Genomic DNA, 16,563 nt, shown 5'->3' with positions numbered 1-16,563 from the left:
AAAGTGCTAAAAAATATGCCCCCTAAACGCTCAAGGGAAATATATTTCCCTTCTATAAAAATCGCTATAGATTCTTCAATTACTATTAAATCAATGTTTTTTTTCCTGAATGTTAAAGAAAACTTATTTCCAAAGCGACAAATGTGTTCCGGAACGAATAAGTAAAAAGAACTGTCAATTTTTATTGCACTAAAAAAGGTTGTGCAAAATGACGTATAGAAAATGGAACACATAATAAATATGTTATGTCGTGCAACGTCCGCAAGTACATGAAATCCAGGGTTGTTACGAAAAATTTCAAAATCAAAACGCGCGAAATCCACGCGAAGTCAAGAACTAAAACGCGCTAAATCCTCGCGAAATTGAAAACTGAAACGCGCGATTTGTATGCAGGTGATAATTTCCGCAGAACTTGAAAATTCATTTAAATATAATTAAAAAATCTGCTTAAATTTGTCATGTGAACGCAATAAATAAATCATACAACACGTCACTTTGAGAAACCCTATTAAAACGATTTCGATTTTATTCTCCATTTTTTTCGATGTTCTAGTTAATTATTAAAAAATAAAAATGCTTACAATTGTGATATTGAAAGAAGTTAAACAGATTTCAACGAAGACAATTTTTTTTGCATCAACATCTTGCTCGGCAAGCATTTCCTTCTTGGCAAGAAGAATTTTAAGGTTGACCACATCAGGATGACATGATTTACTTTTTTGAATTTCAGCTTCAATTATAATAGAGCCTTCTCCTGTTGTCAGATTCTACTCTAAATGTCTTTCTTTTCCTCCTCATGTTTTGCTCTTTTATTTGGATCAGGGAAAAGTCCACTGGAGGTAGTTTCTATCAAACTTGTTCTCCAGCAGGCATACAACCTCCTCATCTTTTGCATCAACAGATTACAATCCTACAAATAATGTTTTCCTTAAATCTAGTGCTTCTATAGCAACTAAATCAAATGAGACAACAACATGAGGAACGATTTCCTGATAACATTACATGATAAATGGAAGTCGAAAGAATTGAAACATTTGTTAAATATGCGTCACATGCTCCCAATCGGCTCGTTATATCCATCATTAGTTCTAACATAGGGAATTCGAAGAAAAAAATAGAATCGAAGATTACGACGTCGAATGTCTAATTGTAACAATTGCAATTACTCTGAGCAATCGATCTGCGACTGAAGTAGGTTTGCCACAAAACTAGCCTTACAAACATCACGATGGACAAATAATAAATCGAGACCAATTAGTTTGCAGCGGTCATGGTAACTCGGTAAGTTTAATGGATATATTCATGGAACACATCGGACAGCTAATCGGACAAATTTGCGTTGAATCGCTTCAATGCGTTGGATATCGTTTTGGTAATAAGGTGACCAGATAACCGCAGCATATTCGAGTTGAGTGAACTAAAGAGCAATACGGAGCTTACAAGCAATGTACATCAGAGATTTTTTTTGTAACGCGAATAATGAATCCTAATAGCTTAGAGGTTTAGAATATAGTAAGCTCTATGTGCTCTTTAAAATTTAACTTGGATTCCTGAAGAACACCTAGGTCCTTAACAAACGATGCATGTTCAAGAACAGTTTGTGAAATATTATAGTCGGACTTGAATACAGATTTTTTGCTACTAAAAGAGATGACGGAGCATTTAGTAGCATTTAAAACCATTTTTAAAAATGTGAAAGTCATCGGCAAACGATAGTTTCATACACTTGATCGAAAAATTTAGATCGTTGAGATACAATAAAATTAATAACTGTCCAAGGTGACCTCCTTGAGGAACTCCAGAGGTAACAGCAAATGGTGAGGTTGTACAGGCTCCTATTTCCACTATCATTTCATTACCAGTTGGATATGATCGAAACGAAATCAAAAATGATCCGTTTCATCCCAGTCTCAATAGAATCTCAGTCTCAGTCTCATAGAATCTACTTGTAGTCGTGGTTGTAAAGAAGGTATGATGAAGGAAGTGTAGATTACTAAATTTGGGGAAGGAAGCATCAATTCCACGGATTGGAATACTGTACCCTTGTTCACATAGGATTTCTTCCATATTTCAGGAAAAATTGCAGAACGCAAAGAACAATTGAAAATGTTGGATAGTGGAACCAACAAACTATTAGAACAATTTCTAATCACCACGGATGGAATCCCAGAACTTCTTCGTTTCTTTTCTTGCCAGACTTCGCTTCGTAAGCCTGTCGTGCAAATTTTGCTTTAAGAATGCGATTTTTATCATACTCAAAATTTGTTACCATATTATTGAAGAATAGCATTTCATTTATTACGTTCTTTGCATTATTGAATGTGTTTTCACTGAGACGATATCTTCCATCAGACATCAATATCCTTGAGTGCGAAAATCTTTCGATTTCTGCATTGGAATGGGAAAACGCAATCACAAAAAAAGATTTTGTAATTCCTGGTAACATCTCTGTTGAAATAGCAACTTGTATCAACTTGTATGTAAATTTTGGTTTTATCAAGGTGAAAGTGCACCAATTCGGCCAGCTCGACCAATTGCTGAAACGTTCGCCAATCTTTAAATTTTTAGGGTTTCATAAAACTCACAAGCTTCAAAAATTTGAAAAGAACTTTTTTTATTCGAACAAATGATTCACAAATATGGAATGATGTATTTTTTTAATTCGCGCGAAATCCGCTCCATAGCATCAAAATCTTAGCAGAAACCGCGCCAAATCCGCGAAAATCACGAAATTCGCGAAAACCGCGAAATTCGCGCGACCGTAACAAGCCTGGAAATCGTTTTGTGGAATGCCATAACTAACTATTTATTTTACTATTCTGATAATTAAAGTAAAAAATAAATTACGATATAATACGGCAACTCTTCTTTTATTTATTTCTAAGAATCATAGGGAAAATATTTCCCATAAAATTATAGGAAACTTATGCACCCTGCTATGTTTTTTTCTGGTGATATTCTCTTACTTTACACCCCCAATAGCTAAAATATTGTCTAGTGCTGGCATATTTCGTCCTGCACATCTTATGGTCGTGATGTCTGAAAACGACAAATACGAGCGTCAACAATAACGCATTTTCAAAAAAGATTTAACACATTTCCCATGCTTTCTGATTTAGCTTCAAGTCCTGGAAAATAAAAGTTTTGCGTCTTTGCAACCTTAGCTGAGTTTGTATCGCAAAGATACGAATGCGGAATTGGGTCATTTATGGAAAAATTCTGTGAGGTCGGAAAACTGAATTGAAATTAGTTGTTCCTTCTCTAAGTTCTTATTGGACTTAATAAATTATAATAATTTAGATTAACAACTTACGGCACGAAAAAGTCGCTACATAGTCCACCGAATATGTTACGGTTATTTACCTGTAAAGAAAACAGAAAACCATTAAAATGTTTGTGAATAAAAGAAAAAGATATCAAGGCATACGACCAAATTTGAGTACTAAATAGTACAAGCGAACTGTATTTATAACTTTCAACGGACCTAAACGACTTTGTTTAAAAAGGTCCCTAAATTAAAAAAAAAGAAGAAAATATTGAAACGCTATAAAATGATATAAAAATATCATTTCATGGCTCTAAAAAAAACTAGCACTGGAATGCAGCAAACAATGTAATTTGAGCACAGAAAAAATATGCATTATACAGATGAAGTAATTCTACAAACGATACAATTCATAACAACTAACAACTTGTCAGATGACGCAATATTCCATTCGTACAGAATTTTACAGGCTCTTAGTATAGCTTGCATTCGACTACCAAGTGGCGCAGTATGGGTTCATATGTATCAATTATTTACTAAGCAGATATGTGCTTGTGTGGCTCAGTCGATTAGCGGACATGCTTTGTGATCTAACGTTTCTCGGTTCAAGTCGCGTTTTTGCTCTCTACACACTAAAAAAATTTTACATCTTATTAGATGCACATAAATGGAGCGTCGCAATTCACGCAAATTTACGTGGAAGAACATTTAATATTGTGTCTAAAACACCATGACATGAAATTCATTGAAATAAAAAAAAAGAATTTTGTAGCAACCCACCGCGACTTGAACCGAGAATCATTGGATCGCAAGTTCGTCTGATAATCGACTGAGCCACAGAAGCATGCATCTGCTTTGCCGGTAAAAGGTACATTCGAATTCATTCAGTAGCACCTGCTAGCAGAATGCCAGTTACAGTCGAAACCAGTAAAATTCATGCTAATCTAACATTAAGTCATTACAAATGAAATTTTCCGTCATTTGACAAATTAGGTCTTTATGAATTATACCGTATGAGGGATTAAGTCACCTGTAAAATTTAAATTTTTTTAGGGTGTACCTTTGGCTTTTTTTTATTCGATTTCAAGTTATGTAATTTTCAAATCACATAATTTTACATGTTCTTGAGTTTAATTTATGTGAAATACGATGATCCAGTTATGTGCATCTTATAAGATCTGAAATCACAAGATTTTTTCGTTCTGTGAACATTTAAACCATAGGCTCTCGGCGAAACGGCTTTCGGCTGCACGCAGTGGCATCTCGTGCACGTGTGCATCGCGTGCACTGCACAATCGGTAAAATTCAGTGAAATTCTCAATTTATTCGACGAAAGCAGGTCGGATGGTACCGGATATAAAATTATGAGCGATTTTATCCACAGCAATTCCACAAAATTTCAAGTATCTCTTGACACTGTGTTAGTGTTTTTTTTTTCATGCACATGAGTTACTGCACAGATTCAAGAAATGAACGAATTACTCAGCTCAGCTCTAAGATTTGTTGTTCTCTCTGTCACGTTTAGCTCTGTGAGAGCTTGTATGCATACCTTCAGGAGGAGCTTCAGTGGCTTATGCTTATGGCAGTTGAAAACAAAATACTGTCTCAGTTGCAACGTCAAAACGGTTTTATTGATGAAGTTTTTGGCAGATTATAAGACATAAGTTAAGTTTAATAAAAAGGTTCCATCTAAAAGTATATCAATATTTCATTGTATTGAAAAAAAAACAAACGAATGTTCATTCCTAAATCGTTATCTTTCATTTACAACGGACTGTTACAACTGATTACATACCACATAAGCAGTGCACAACCCGTAAATGTCGTCACGAGACGCCATTGGCTACACGGTATTCGGCGAAACGGCTTTCGGCAAAATGGCTTTCGGTGAAACGGTTTTCGGCGAAACGGCTTTCGGTAAAACGGCTTTCGCCAAAACGGTTTTCGGCAAAACGGCTTTCGTCAAAACGGTTTTCGGTGAAACGGTTTTCGGCAAAAGGCTTTCGGTGAAACGGTTTTCGGTAAAACGGCTTTCGTCAAAACGGTTTTCGGTGAAACGGTTTTCGGCGAAACGGTTTTCGGCGAAACGGTTTCCGGCGAAATGGTTTCTGACGATACGATTTTCGGCGAAACGGTTTTCGTCAAAACAGATTTCGGCGAAACGGTTCTAGGTGAAACGGTTTTCGGCAAAAGGCTTTCGGTGAAATGGTTTTCAGTAAAACGGCTTTCGTCATAACGGTTTTCAATGAAACGGTTTTTGGCGAAACGGTTTCCGGCGAAATGGTTTCTGACGATACGCTTTTCGGCGAAACGACTTTCGGCGAAACGGCTTTCGTCAAAACGATTTTCGTCAAAACGATTTTCGTCGAAACGGCTTTCGTCAAAACAGTTTTCGGCGAAACGGGTTTCGTCGAAACGACTTTCGGCGAAACGACTTTCGTCAAAAAGGTTTTCGGTGAAACGGTTTTCGGCGAAACGGTTTCCGGCAGAATGATTTCCGACGAAACGGTTTTCGTCGAAACGACTTTCAGCGAAATAACTTTCGTCAAAACGGTTTTTGGTGAAATGGTTTTCGGCGAAACGGCTTTCGGCAAAAGGCTTTCGGTGAAACGATTTTCGGCGAAACGGCTTTCGGTGAAACGGTTTTCGGAGAAACGGCTTTTGGCGAAACGGTTTTTCAGGTGCCACTGTTGAGCTGTTTCATATACAAGCATAGTTGAACTCACTTTTTCGTGTCCTTTTACCCGAACATTAGAGGATCAACTGACTCGGAGAAAAAAGCTGCCTCCACTACTCTTGAAACTATTTATTCTTTCCACTCAAGCACAGGGTTTAGAGAATACATTTGTACACACGACTGTTGTCTACTATTGTGAGTCAGCCGCATCCGGACCGTGTTTTTCCAAGCTCGTTTTCCAGAGTGCTAATTATTTGAATAATCGTGATTTAAGTCGAGCTTTTTATTTTTGACTAAGCACAACACCATCAACAACCGATTTCATATGTTTCATTTAATTTTAATTTGAATAATTTGATGGTGTAATATTACCATTAAATATAATAATTTCAAAAAACTAAATATCTCGTAATTTTCCTAGTATTCTTTCTTATCATTCACTGACTTTTTTCTCGCATAGGCAGTCACAAAGAAAACCTGAAATGTTCTCATTCTACTTTTACCTTCGCCGGCTTGCACCTAAATGCCATTCAAAGTCCGACAATCGGTTGCTCACAATCTTTTCCTCGGATCGCTTTCTCTCTCTCTCTCTCTCTCTCTCTATCTCTCTCGTTTCGTGAAACAACTGACCTGAAAAGGTCAACAAGCGCCATAAAATACAAACCCCAACGTCACACTTTACCCAACAAAGCGCTGCACGATTACCCAATTCACGGAACTATGCAAACCAGGACCAACTGACGGCCAGATTTGAATGGCATTGCATTTTTTTGCTTTCCATCTATTTGCGGACTGGACCAGTTGCCGTTGTCACTTGAAAATAGCTTTTTTTCTCTTACTGCTAATTGAATTTTTTTTGCCCCCGAACCGCATGTTTTGCCGCAGCCCAAGGAGACACTTGCGAGCAGCAGTGACCGAGAGAATGTTTTCTCCATTAGCAGCAATCTCTGCGTCGTCATTTCTCGAAAAGGCTGGACAGCAGAGTGCGATAAACTATGGGTCTATGGGGGGACGGGGTAGACGAGATTTCGATGACGACATTGCTTCTGACTCAGCCAGCACAGAGCACTTTAGTTTTAGTTGGCACTGGTGCCAGCCGAGACAGCTGCTAGGAGCTGTACAGGAGCGCAACAGTTTATTCTTTCTTTTTCTGGTTTCCGATTATGAGCAAAGTACTGAATGGAAAATTCGCGAATATCCGAGGGGGGGACTCACTCTCGCGCATAACGGCGTCGACGGGAGAAAAAAAGATTTATTCCGGGTCCAGAGTTGGAGAACAAACGGGCGAGAGCATGAGAACCGAGAAAAACCACATGGCACGAAGCGCTCAATCCCGCCGGAGTCGGCGTATGAGTGAATCGGAGACGACTGCAGGGAAGTTGAGAAGAAGAAAAAACATGACACTATCGGGTATTTTTCCCTGCTACCATATGGTACGTTTAAATCGTATTTGTTTCCTAGAAACAGATAAAATTCAAATGACAAGTGGTTTGAAGTGAAATCTAGCAAATGAAAATTCTAAAAGTGACGCTGCTGAGACATTTTCAATCCAAACTACGTCGTCGTGAGTTTCGTTTGGGCTTGGCTTTCACCGTCCAGAAATCGATATCAGCTTATCCAAGGGTTGAAAGGGATGCCCCCGCCGCCGCCTTGAGCCGAAGGTGACCGAACTTTCCTAGTCAAAAATCACAACCACACAAATCGACCAAGGGAACAAAATGATGCGAATGACCGGAAGCAATCTTGCCACCCACGTTGTGCACCAGCACCATCAGCAAATCGAGTGGGTTGCTCTTTTCAACTGATGATGGTGTGATTATGTATATGTAAGTGTGAATGTGTGTGTCTGTTTATGAGCACATACGATTGGGTGAATGGAAAACTACTGCCCACACACCGGGTGATGAAAGCTGCAGTACGGTGATAACGTTATTTTAAATTCACAAAAAACATCATTTTTATGCATTTAAACATCGTTTAAGTTCTTCAGATGTTTCCTGAGCATTCTGTCTACGGCATAACGGACTCAGCTATATATTTTGCTTCTCTACACCAGCTCCTCTAATTTTTCAAGATTAATTTGTTTCTTTTACTTCTTTAGCTATCTTTAGTTTTCTTTAGTTTTCTTTAGCTTTCTTTGGCTTTCTTTAGCTTTCTTTAGGTTTCTTTAGCTTTCTTTAGCGTTTTTAGCTTCTTTAGCTTCTTTAGCTTCTTTAGCTTCTTTAGCTTCTTTAGCTTCTTTAGCTTCTTTAGCTTCTTAGCTTCTTTAGCTTCTTTAGCTTCTTTAGCTTCTTTAGCTTCTTTAGCTTCTTTAGCTTCTTTAGCTTCTTTAGCTTCTTTAGCTTCTTTAGCTTCTTTAGCTTCTTTAGCTTCTTTAGCTTCTGTAGCTTCTGTAGCTGCTTTAGCTTATTTAGCTTCATTAGCTTCTTCAGCTTCTCTAGCTTTCTTTAGCTTTCTTTAGTTTTCTTTAGCTTTCTTTAGCTTTCTTTAGCTTTCTTTAGCTTTCTTTAGCTTTCTTTAGCTTTCTTTAGCTTTCTTTAGCTTTCTTTAGCTTTCTTTAGCTTTCTTTAGCTTTCTTTAGCTTTTTATAGCTTTCTATAGCTTTCTTTAGCTTTCTTTAGCTTTCTTTAGCTTTCTTTAGCTTTCTTTAGCTTTCTTTAGCTTCCTTTAGCTTCTTTAGCTTCTTTAGCTTTCTTTAGCTTTCTTTAGCTTTCTTTAGCTTTCTTTAGCTTTCTTTAGCTTTCTTTAGCTTTCTTTAGCTTTCTTTAGCTTTCTTTAGCTTTCTTTAGCTTTCTTTAGCTTTCTTTAGCTTTCTTTAGCTTTCTTTAGCTTTCTTTAGCTTTCTTTAGCTTTCTTTAGCTTTCTTTAGCTTTCTTTAGCTTTCTTTAGCTTTCTTTAGCTTTCTTTAGCTTTCTTTAGCTTTCTTTAGCTTTCTTTAGCTTTCTTTAGCTTTCTTTAGCTTTCTTTAGCTTTCTTTAGCTTTCTTTAGCTTTCTTTAGCTTTCTTTAGCTTTCTTTAGCTTTCTTTAGCTTTCTTTAGCTTTCTTTAGCTTTCTTTAGCTTTCTTTAGCTTTCTTTAGCTTTCTTTAGCTTTCTTTAGCTTTCTTTAGCTTTCTTTAGCTTCTTTAGCTTCTTTAGCTTCTTTAGCTTCTTTAGCTTCTTTAGCATCTTTAGCTTCTTTAGCTTCTTTAGCTTCTTTAGCTTCTTTAGCTTCTTTAGCTTCTTTAGCTTCTTTAGCTTCTTTAGCTTCTTTAGCTTCTTTAGCTTCTTTAGCTTCTTTAGCTTCTTTAGCTTCTTTAGCTTCTTTAGCTTCTTTAGCTTCTTTAGCTTCTTTAGCTTCTTTAGCTTCTTTAGCTTCTTTAGCTTCTTTAGCTTCTTTAGCTTCTTTAGCTTCTTTAGCTTCTTTAGCTTCTTTAGCTTCTTTAGCTTCTTTAGCTTCTTTAGCTTCTTTAGCTTCTTTAGCTTCTTTAGCTTCTTTAGCTTCTTTAGCTTCTTTAGCTTCTTTAGCTTTAGCCGCTTTAGCTTCTTTAGCTGCTGTAACTGCTTTAACTGCTTTAGCTGCCTTAGCTGCTTCAGCTTCTTTAGCCTGTTTTAGTCTGCTTTAGCTTCCTTAGCTGCTTTAGTAGCTTTAGAATGCTTTAACTGCTTTTGATTCTTTAACATGTTTCAGTCTACTTTAGCTGGTTTTAGTCTGTTTTAGCCTGCTTTAGTCTGGTTTTGCTTCTTTAATAGCTTTAGTCTACTTTATCTACTTGAGCCTGCTTTAGCTGCTTTATTTGCTTGAGCCTGTTTTAGCCTGCTTTATCCAGTTTTAGTCTGCTTTAGCCTACTTTAGCTGCTTTAACCTACTTCAGCCTGCCTTAGCTGCCTTAGAATTCTTTAACTGCTTTAGCTTCTTTAACTTGCTTTAGTTTTCTTTAGTCTGCTTTAGTCTACTTTAGCTGATTTAGCCTACTTTATCTGCTTTAGTTTCTTTAGTTACTTTAACCTGCTTCAGCTTTTTATCCTGCTTTAACCTGCTTCAGCCCGCTTTAGTCTGCTTTAGCTGATTTAGTTTCTTAAGATACTTTTACCTTTAGCTTTAGTCTGATTTAGCTGGTTGAGTAGACTTTCGTCTCCAGAAAGGAGCAATCATAAGGCTTTGGACGAAACTTTGCACACTTTCTTAGAATAGCAAACCATTTGTTTCACATAGATTGGAAGACCGATTCGAATCCAGACGGATTTTTGAAAAAGGCGAGAGTATTTTTTGCGAGCATTTTTTTCTAAAGGTTGTCTAAGAAAAAGTAGGTACGATATAAAATGGTAACTCACGCTGAAAAATAAGCAAGATGAAAACGAAAATCGAAATTATGAAGAAAATTTTTTATTCTCTCTAGACTATGAACATAAATAAACAAAAAATCTGAGTTCTTTGAATTTCATAATAAAATATCTCGAGCAAATTTCTAGCTGTTTATCTGCAGAATCATATTCTAGTGTACAAATTACTATTTTGCCTACAAAATTTGAAGCCTTGCAAATGTTTTCAAATTATTGTTGATGCAACTTTATCATTTTTAAAAAGGTACTAAATAAATTGAAGTCTAGTGGACGGATATAGAGTGGTGGGCCAAAGTCGATTCCTTTCAAGCAGCCCACCTGGGTTCGATTCCCAACCCCGCACATAGATTTTAAAAAAGTTCGAAAAGGCGTATAATCGAAACAAAAAACATCAACGTTCGCTTTAATATTAAATTAAAAATATTGACATAAGCAGCAAAATAGACTAAATTTTTTCCTCACATTTCGCAGTGGCGTATCTAGAGGGAGGCTGCTCGTCTAAATGATCCCTCCGGAGATGGAGCTCAGTATTTTTTTTGCCCACTCTCACAAGCCAACGATGGGGGCGGTAAATCTTATTTTGCCCCGGACGCCAAATTTCCTCCGTACGCCACTGACATTTCGTCTTCAGGTCATCAATGCATTAGCAGGTTTATTTTTAATGCGCTTTAAATGGCAGGTTTTATTAGCAGATTAAATTCAAAATATTTATGAAATTAAAAGAATAGTTATTATATTCCAATAGAATTTTTACGGTTTATTTTTCATTTATTGAAAGAGCATTGAACATTTTTAAAAGTATATAATTTCACAGTGTCCAATCGATAAGCTGCAACTCCTGTTTTGCCAATATCCAATTAAAATATATAATTGTTTTGCCAATATTTAATTAAGTTAATTTCATTAACTTTTCTGCTGTCAAATTCTCGAATCGATCTCTTTCGCTTTTTGAAGATAGAAAAGAACCATAAAGGACCGCTTATTGCAGCTTCATCAATGATTAACAACATCTAAGATATTCTTTTATCTGTTTCTTTCATGTTATTATTTTCAATAGCTTATTTATTTTCTTTAATTTCATTGGATTCGTTTGCTTTTTAATCAGATTCCTTTACATATTTTATTAGCTTGATAACTTCAGGTTGCCCATACTGCCCGTGCTTATGATAAAAAGCAATTGTTGGAACTACTACTTTCCAGAGTCATGGATTCCTGTTTCATTACACCAGATATGAAATATGATTTAATACGAACATAAAACATGACCATCCACACCACAATGTTTCCGGGCTGACGATATTTCTGTTCAGAGTCCAACACGCAAAAACACCGTGAGATGCAGAACTCAAATAATAAAAAAACGACGGAACATTAAACTGCACGTACCCGTAGTAACAAACAGGACAAACATCAGCTTTTGTGATTTATTAATCCTATTGTCATGCCCCAGTGCTGAACCAACCGGACCAGCTCGGGTCCTCCTATTGTGTTTCCCGACGGACGGACGGACTGCTGAACCATAATATCATTAGTGCCACGATGTTGTGTACCACGCACAGCTGGTAGTGGTGGTGGTGGAGGCTGGATGCGTTCAAGGGGGTCGAGGATGGCAGCATCTCTGTCACGTCATCCATCACGGGCTAATTGCTTACACACAGACGTTAATTGAATCACCGAACACGCTGATCGCGTTCGCACCGGAACTTCCGGTAATCCCACACAGCAGGTGATGGGACTAGTTTGAGTCCAAAATGTGAAACGATATTTGGGATTTAGCAGTAATATCAATATTTTTAGGATATTCTGAAAGTGTGTTTGAAAAGCTTACCGAATATAGGATAAATACCAATTGAATAAAATAAGGTCTAGCAAATGTGATGTTAATCCTGCTTAAACTGATTTATCGTAAAACATAATGTTATTTAATATACTTTATGTTTCGTCTTCGACTCGCCAGTGTATAACAGTTTGTGTTGAGCTGATGTGCCAATCAACAGTTCAAGTAGACATCAAGTTTGTGCTACCTGCAGAACACGTTTTTAGATTGCCCTGAAGTCTTGACTGACGTGCCGCACGAAAACGGGTTTCGGCACATGCTGGCCAATTCAGGCAAGTCTTCTCATTTGACAGCTCCATTATAATATAAAGATGTCACAAACTTAAATCCTTGCAAAATGTGTAATTCGAGTACTTTCCCTTTTCTGCAGTTGAGTACTGCAATTTCCCTTTTCTAAAGGGTCTTTCATATGCCAGTAGATAACCATAGAAAAGTTTAAACTTGCCGAAAAACAAGAAATTTCATAACTTGAAGGTAGACGGATGTGTTGTCTGTTCGCAAATTGGATAGTGATGAAAAACATACAAAACATTTCGATACCCATAAATAAATTTGGCCATGAATCGACTCCAATTACCACTGTGAAAACCGCTTGAACCGAACCGACAACAAGAAACAATCGTACGCAAATGACTGTAGAAGAAACCAGATTTAGTAGTTTAGATTATTGTCCAACAGGAACTAACAGAACCAATCAAGCCAATCTCAAAGCCATCCTTCGTCGGATTAATTACATTCAATCTAGTGCAAAGAAAACTGCTATCTCAGAACGATGATTCTAATCTATGATTCGTTATGCAATATATTTCATATCGATACTAGACCGAGTTATACGATTATAATCGAAACAGTGCAACGAGCTGAATCTAGTAATTTGATTTTTCCTGTCCCGTTTATCCCTTTTTATCAAACACTGATTTCCAATTAATTGATATTTTTTTATGTTATAATTCATTTAGGAGATACTTGATTGCAAAATTTTCGTACTAACAGGAAATGTTCCGATCCATGAAACAAACCGTCTTCAGTCCGCGACAGTTCAAAAGAAGTACCTAATGTGAATTGCTAAGCAGGTAGAAAATTGTTGAAAATTTTAACCAGGAGTCTCAAGGCAACATCGGGAAGATTTTTAATAAGAATATTAAAAATTCCATCATTACCAGGAGCCTTCATGTTTTTAAGTTTTCTATTAATTGATTTAATTTCATCAAAATTCGTCTCAATAATGTCATTTGGTAATAACACTTGAGTTGAAATATGATCATATTTCAGTGAGACTTTATTTTCAATAGGACTCACAACGTTCAAATTAAAATTGTGGCCACTCTCGAATTGCTGAGCAAATTTTTGAGCTTTTTCGCCATTTGTAAGATGTATTTGATTTCCTTCCTTGAGAGCAGGAATGGTTTCTGAGGTTTCTTAAGAACCTTAGAAAGTTTCCAAAAAGGTTTAGAATATGGTTTAATTTGTTCAACTTCTTTTGCGAAATTTTCATTTCGCAAAAGAGTTAATCTATGTTTAATTTCTTTTTGTAAATCCTTTACTATGTTTTTCATAGCAGGATCACGAGAACGGTGATATTGTTTTCGACGAACATTCTTCAACCGAATGAGCAGTTGAAGATTGTCATCGATGTTAGGAGAATTTAATTTAGTTGGAGCTTTGGGAACTGAAAGATTTCTAGCCTCGATAATGCAATGATTCAAATTATCAATTGCTGTGTCGATGTCCGCAGAATTTTCTAAAATAGTTTCATGATCCACATGATTTTCAATGTGAGATCTGTAATCCAACCAATTAGCTCTATGATAGTTGAATATAGAACTAATTAGATTAATTAAAGCATCATTGGAAAGTCTGAATGTTACAGGAAGATGATCTGAGTCAAAGTCAGCATGTGTAATCGGCTCACTACAAATGTGACTTTGATCCGTTAGAACCAGATCAAATGTAGACGAGTTTTTCACGGAAGAGAAACAAGTCGGATTACTGGGATGAAGAACTGTGAAGTAACCAGCTGAGAGTTGATTATGAAGTATTTTACCATTACTGTTATTTTGCCTACAATTCCACTGGACATGCTTAGCATTTAAGTCCCCTATTACGAAAAATTTCGGTCGATATCTTGTGAGCTTTTGCAAATCGCCTTTAAAGAAATTTAATTGTTCGCCGGTGCATTGGAATGGCAAATATGCTCCAGCGATGAAATAAATTCCATGAATGGTTTTAACTTCGATTCCAAAGCTTTCAATAACTTTAGTATTGAAAGAAGGTAAAATTCGATGTTTAATTTGCCGTTGGACAAAAATGGCAACTCCACCACCCATTCCAGTAAACCTGTCAAATCTATGAACCACATAATGTGGATTACTTTTCAATTTGACATTTGGTTTAAGAAAAGTTTCTGTCACAATGGCAATATGAATTTTTGTGAACTTCGCCTAAATTATAAAATTCATCTTCACTCGATTTCAAAGATCGAGCATTCCAATTTAAAATATTCAAATAATTATTTAACATCACTGTTAAATTTTAAATTCATTATAATATTATTTGCAAATTGCCATCCGATTTGAAATGCTTCAAAAAGTGATGAAGTCGAATTCATTCGGATGATCATTTGAAAAAATTGATCTTGTAGGTAGATCATTTTATTTTCAGTTATATCGCATAAATCAACTTCTTTTAAAGAAGCGAATGGCATTGAAGGAATATTTGTAGGTAAACTGCCATTAGAAGAAGATGATATGGCCGATCTACCTATTAATAAATTGTTTTCGTTAAAAGATGAACTGCAAGGCGTTTCTGTGTTTTGATTATTTACATTAGAAGAATTAAGTGGTAGATTTCTACCTGTTATACTAGCATAACTGACATTAGAAGAAGATGATGGCGAGGTCGATCTACCTGTCAATAAATTGTTTTCGATAGAAAACGAATTGGCAAGCGTACCTGTTTTTTGTTTTAAATTCGAAGAAATAAGTGCCTTAGAAGAATTAGGCGTGGAATTTGTAACGGTTTTTTTGATTTTCAGGTATGTTCTGTAAATTTAAAGTCGTTGATTTGACTTGTTGTCGAAACGAACGAGCGTTCAAAATTTTTTCCCTGACAGGACATTTCAAATAATTGGATTTATGATTTCCATCGCAATTTGAACATAAAAATTTATCAGTGGTTTCATTCATTGGACAAACGTCTTTCGAATGCGATTTACCACAATTCAAACACCGTGTATCCATATGACAATTTTTGGTTCCATGGCCGAAGCCTTGGCAACGACGACATTGCGTTAAGTTTGCAATACGATTATGCCGTTTAGAATGTTCCCAATGAATTTTAATGTGGGAGATGAAACGTACTTTTTCTAAAGTTTTCAAATTGTTTACATCATTTCGATTGAAGTGTATTAGGTAAAGTTCGTGGGAAATTCCAGAGCGTGGTTTAGAAGCACCATTCGCTCCACCAAGCAATTCTTCTAGTTCATTTTTAATTTCATCAGTACTTTGATCATTTGATTTTATATCATATGAATAAAATTTATGAAGTTTCTCGGACAAATATCGAATAAGACGTTCGTAATCTTCCAATCCATCAACCAAGACTCGACATTCTCCTCTTCGTCCGATTTGAAATGAGACTTTTACTTCCGGTAGAAAAGTAGAAAGCTCAGTACGGAATGCTTTAAAGTCGGAAATCATCACCGTCACTGGTGGAATAGATTGTTGTTTCTTCCCAGAACGACAAGCGTCCATTTTGGGAATTTTTGAAGAATTTTCTTCTATGTCGCTACAATCGGATTCAGGAAGAATCTCATAAATATTGTTAGACGGCATAGGATCAACGGAAGGGAAATCCGTCCGTTGTCTATTATTTTTACATTCAGATTCTATAAAATCGTGAATGTTATTAGAAAAATGTTGAATAACGGATTGTGATTTATTCCGTATTGAATTTTTTCTAGCCTTAGGCTTGTTGCCTTTCCGGTTGGACGCAGGCGTTATGATCTATTTGAAATAAGTAACGTTGTTCCAATATAAACAGTATTTTATATTGACAAGTATTATCATTAGTTATTAACAGAGCTGGGAAAACCACCGATCACTGCTGATCTTAAGGTCACTGATCTCGCACATAAAAAATCACTACTGATCTTAACCAAGGAATAAATCATCGTTGCGAAATCACAACCGATTAGATCTATGAGTGATTTTGATTTTTGTACGATTTTTGTAACACCAAATCAGTAAACGTTTTCTACTTTGGCACCAAACTTTCTTCAACTGAAACAAGGTTAACTTTATCGCAACACCGCTGTTCGATAAACACTCGTCATGGAATCATAAATTTCTTCAAATCGAATGAAAACAATTTTCCCAAATGTTGATTTTCCATTGCAATTATTGTTTTGCTTTCAGCTGTCTCCGGCATTTGACAGCATTCGAAACACCACATTTTTCAACTA

General features: G+C 36.3%; 1 protein-coding gene across 5 annotated transcripts in view; it reads right to left on the bottom strand.

The window, feature by feature from the left end:
• The window catches only part of LOC131436117 (terminal nucleotidyltransferase 5C), a 255,864-nt gene that overhangs the window by 168,945 nt on the left and 70,356 nt on the right, over window positions 1-16,563 (bottom strand). The window contains exon 2 of one of the 5 annotated variants that reach the window (XR_009230582.1): window positions 397-3,363. The exons of the other annotated variants lie outside the window; for them this stretch is intronic. The gene's annotated coding sequence lies outside the window, so the exon portion shown is untranslated. Of the gene's footprint in view, window positions 1-396; window positions 3,364-16,563 lie in introns of those variants that run through there. 5 annotated transcript variants of the gene reach the window in all.

Source organism: Malaya genurostris, chromosome 3, assembly GCF_030247185.1.
Source record: "Malaya genurostris strain Urasoe2022 chromosome 3, Malgen_1.1, whole genome shotgun sequence".
Lineage (NCBI taxonomy): Eukaryota > Metazoa > Arthropoda > Insecta > Diptera > Culicidae > Malaya > Malaya genurostris.
The sequence above is the reverse complement of the archived record's forward strand: the minus strand, read 5'-3'. Positions and strand labels throughout refer to the sequence as shown.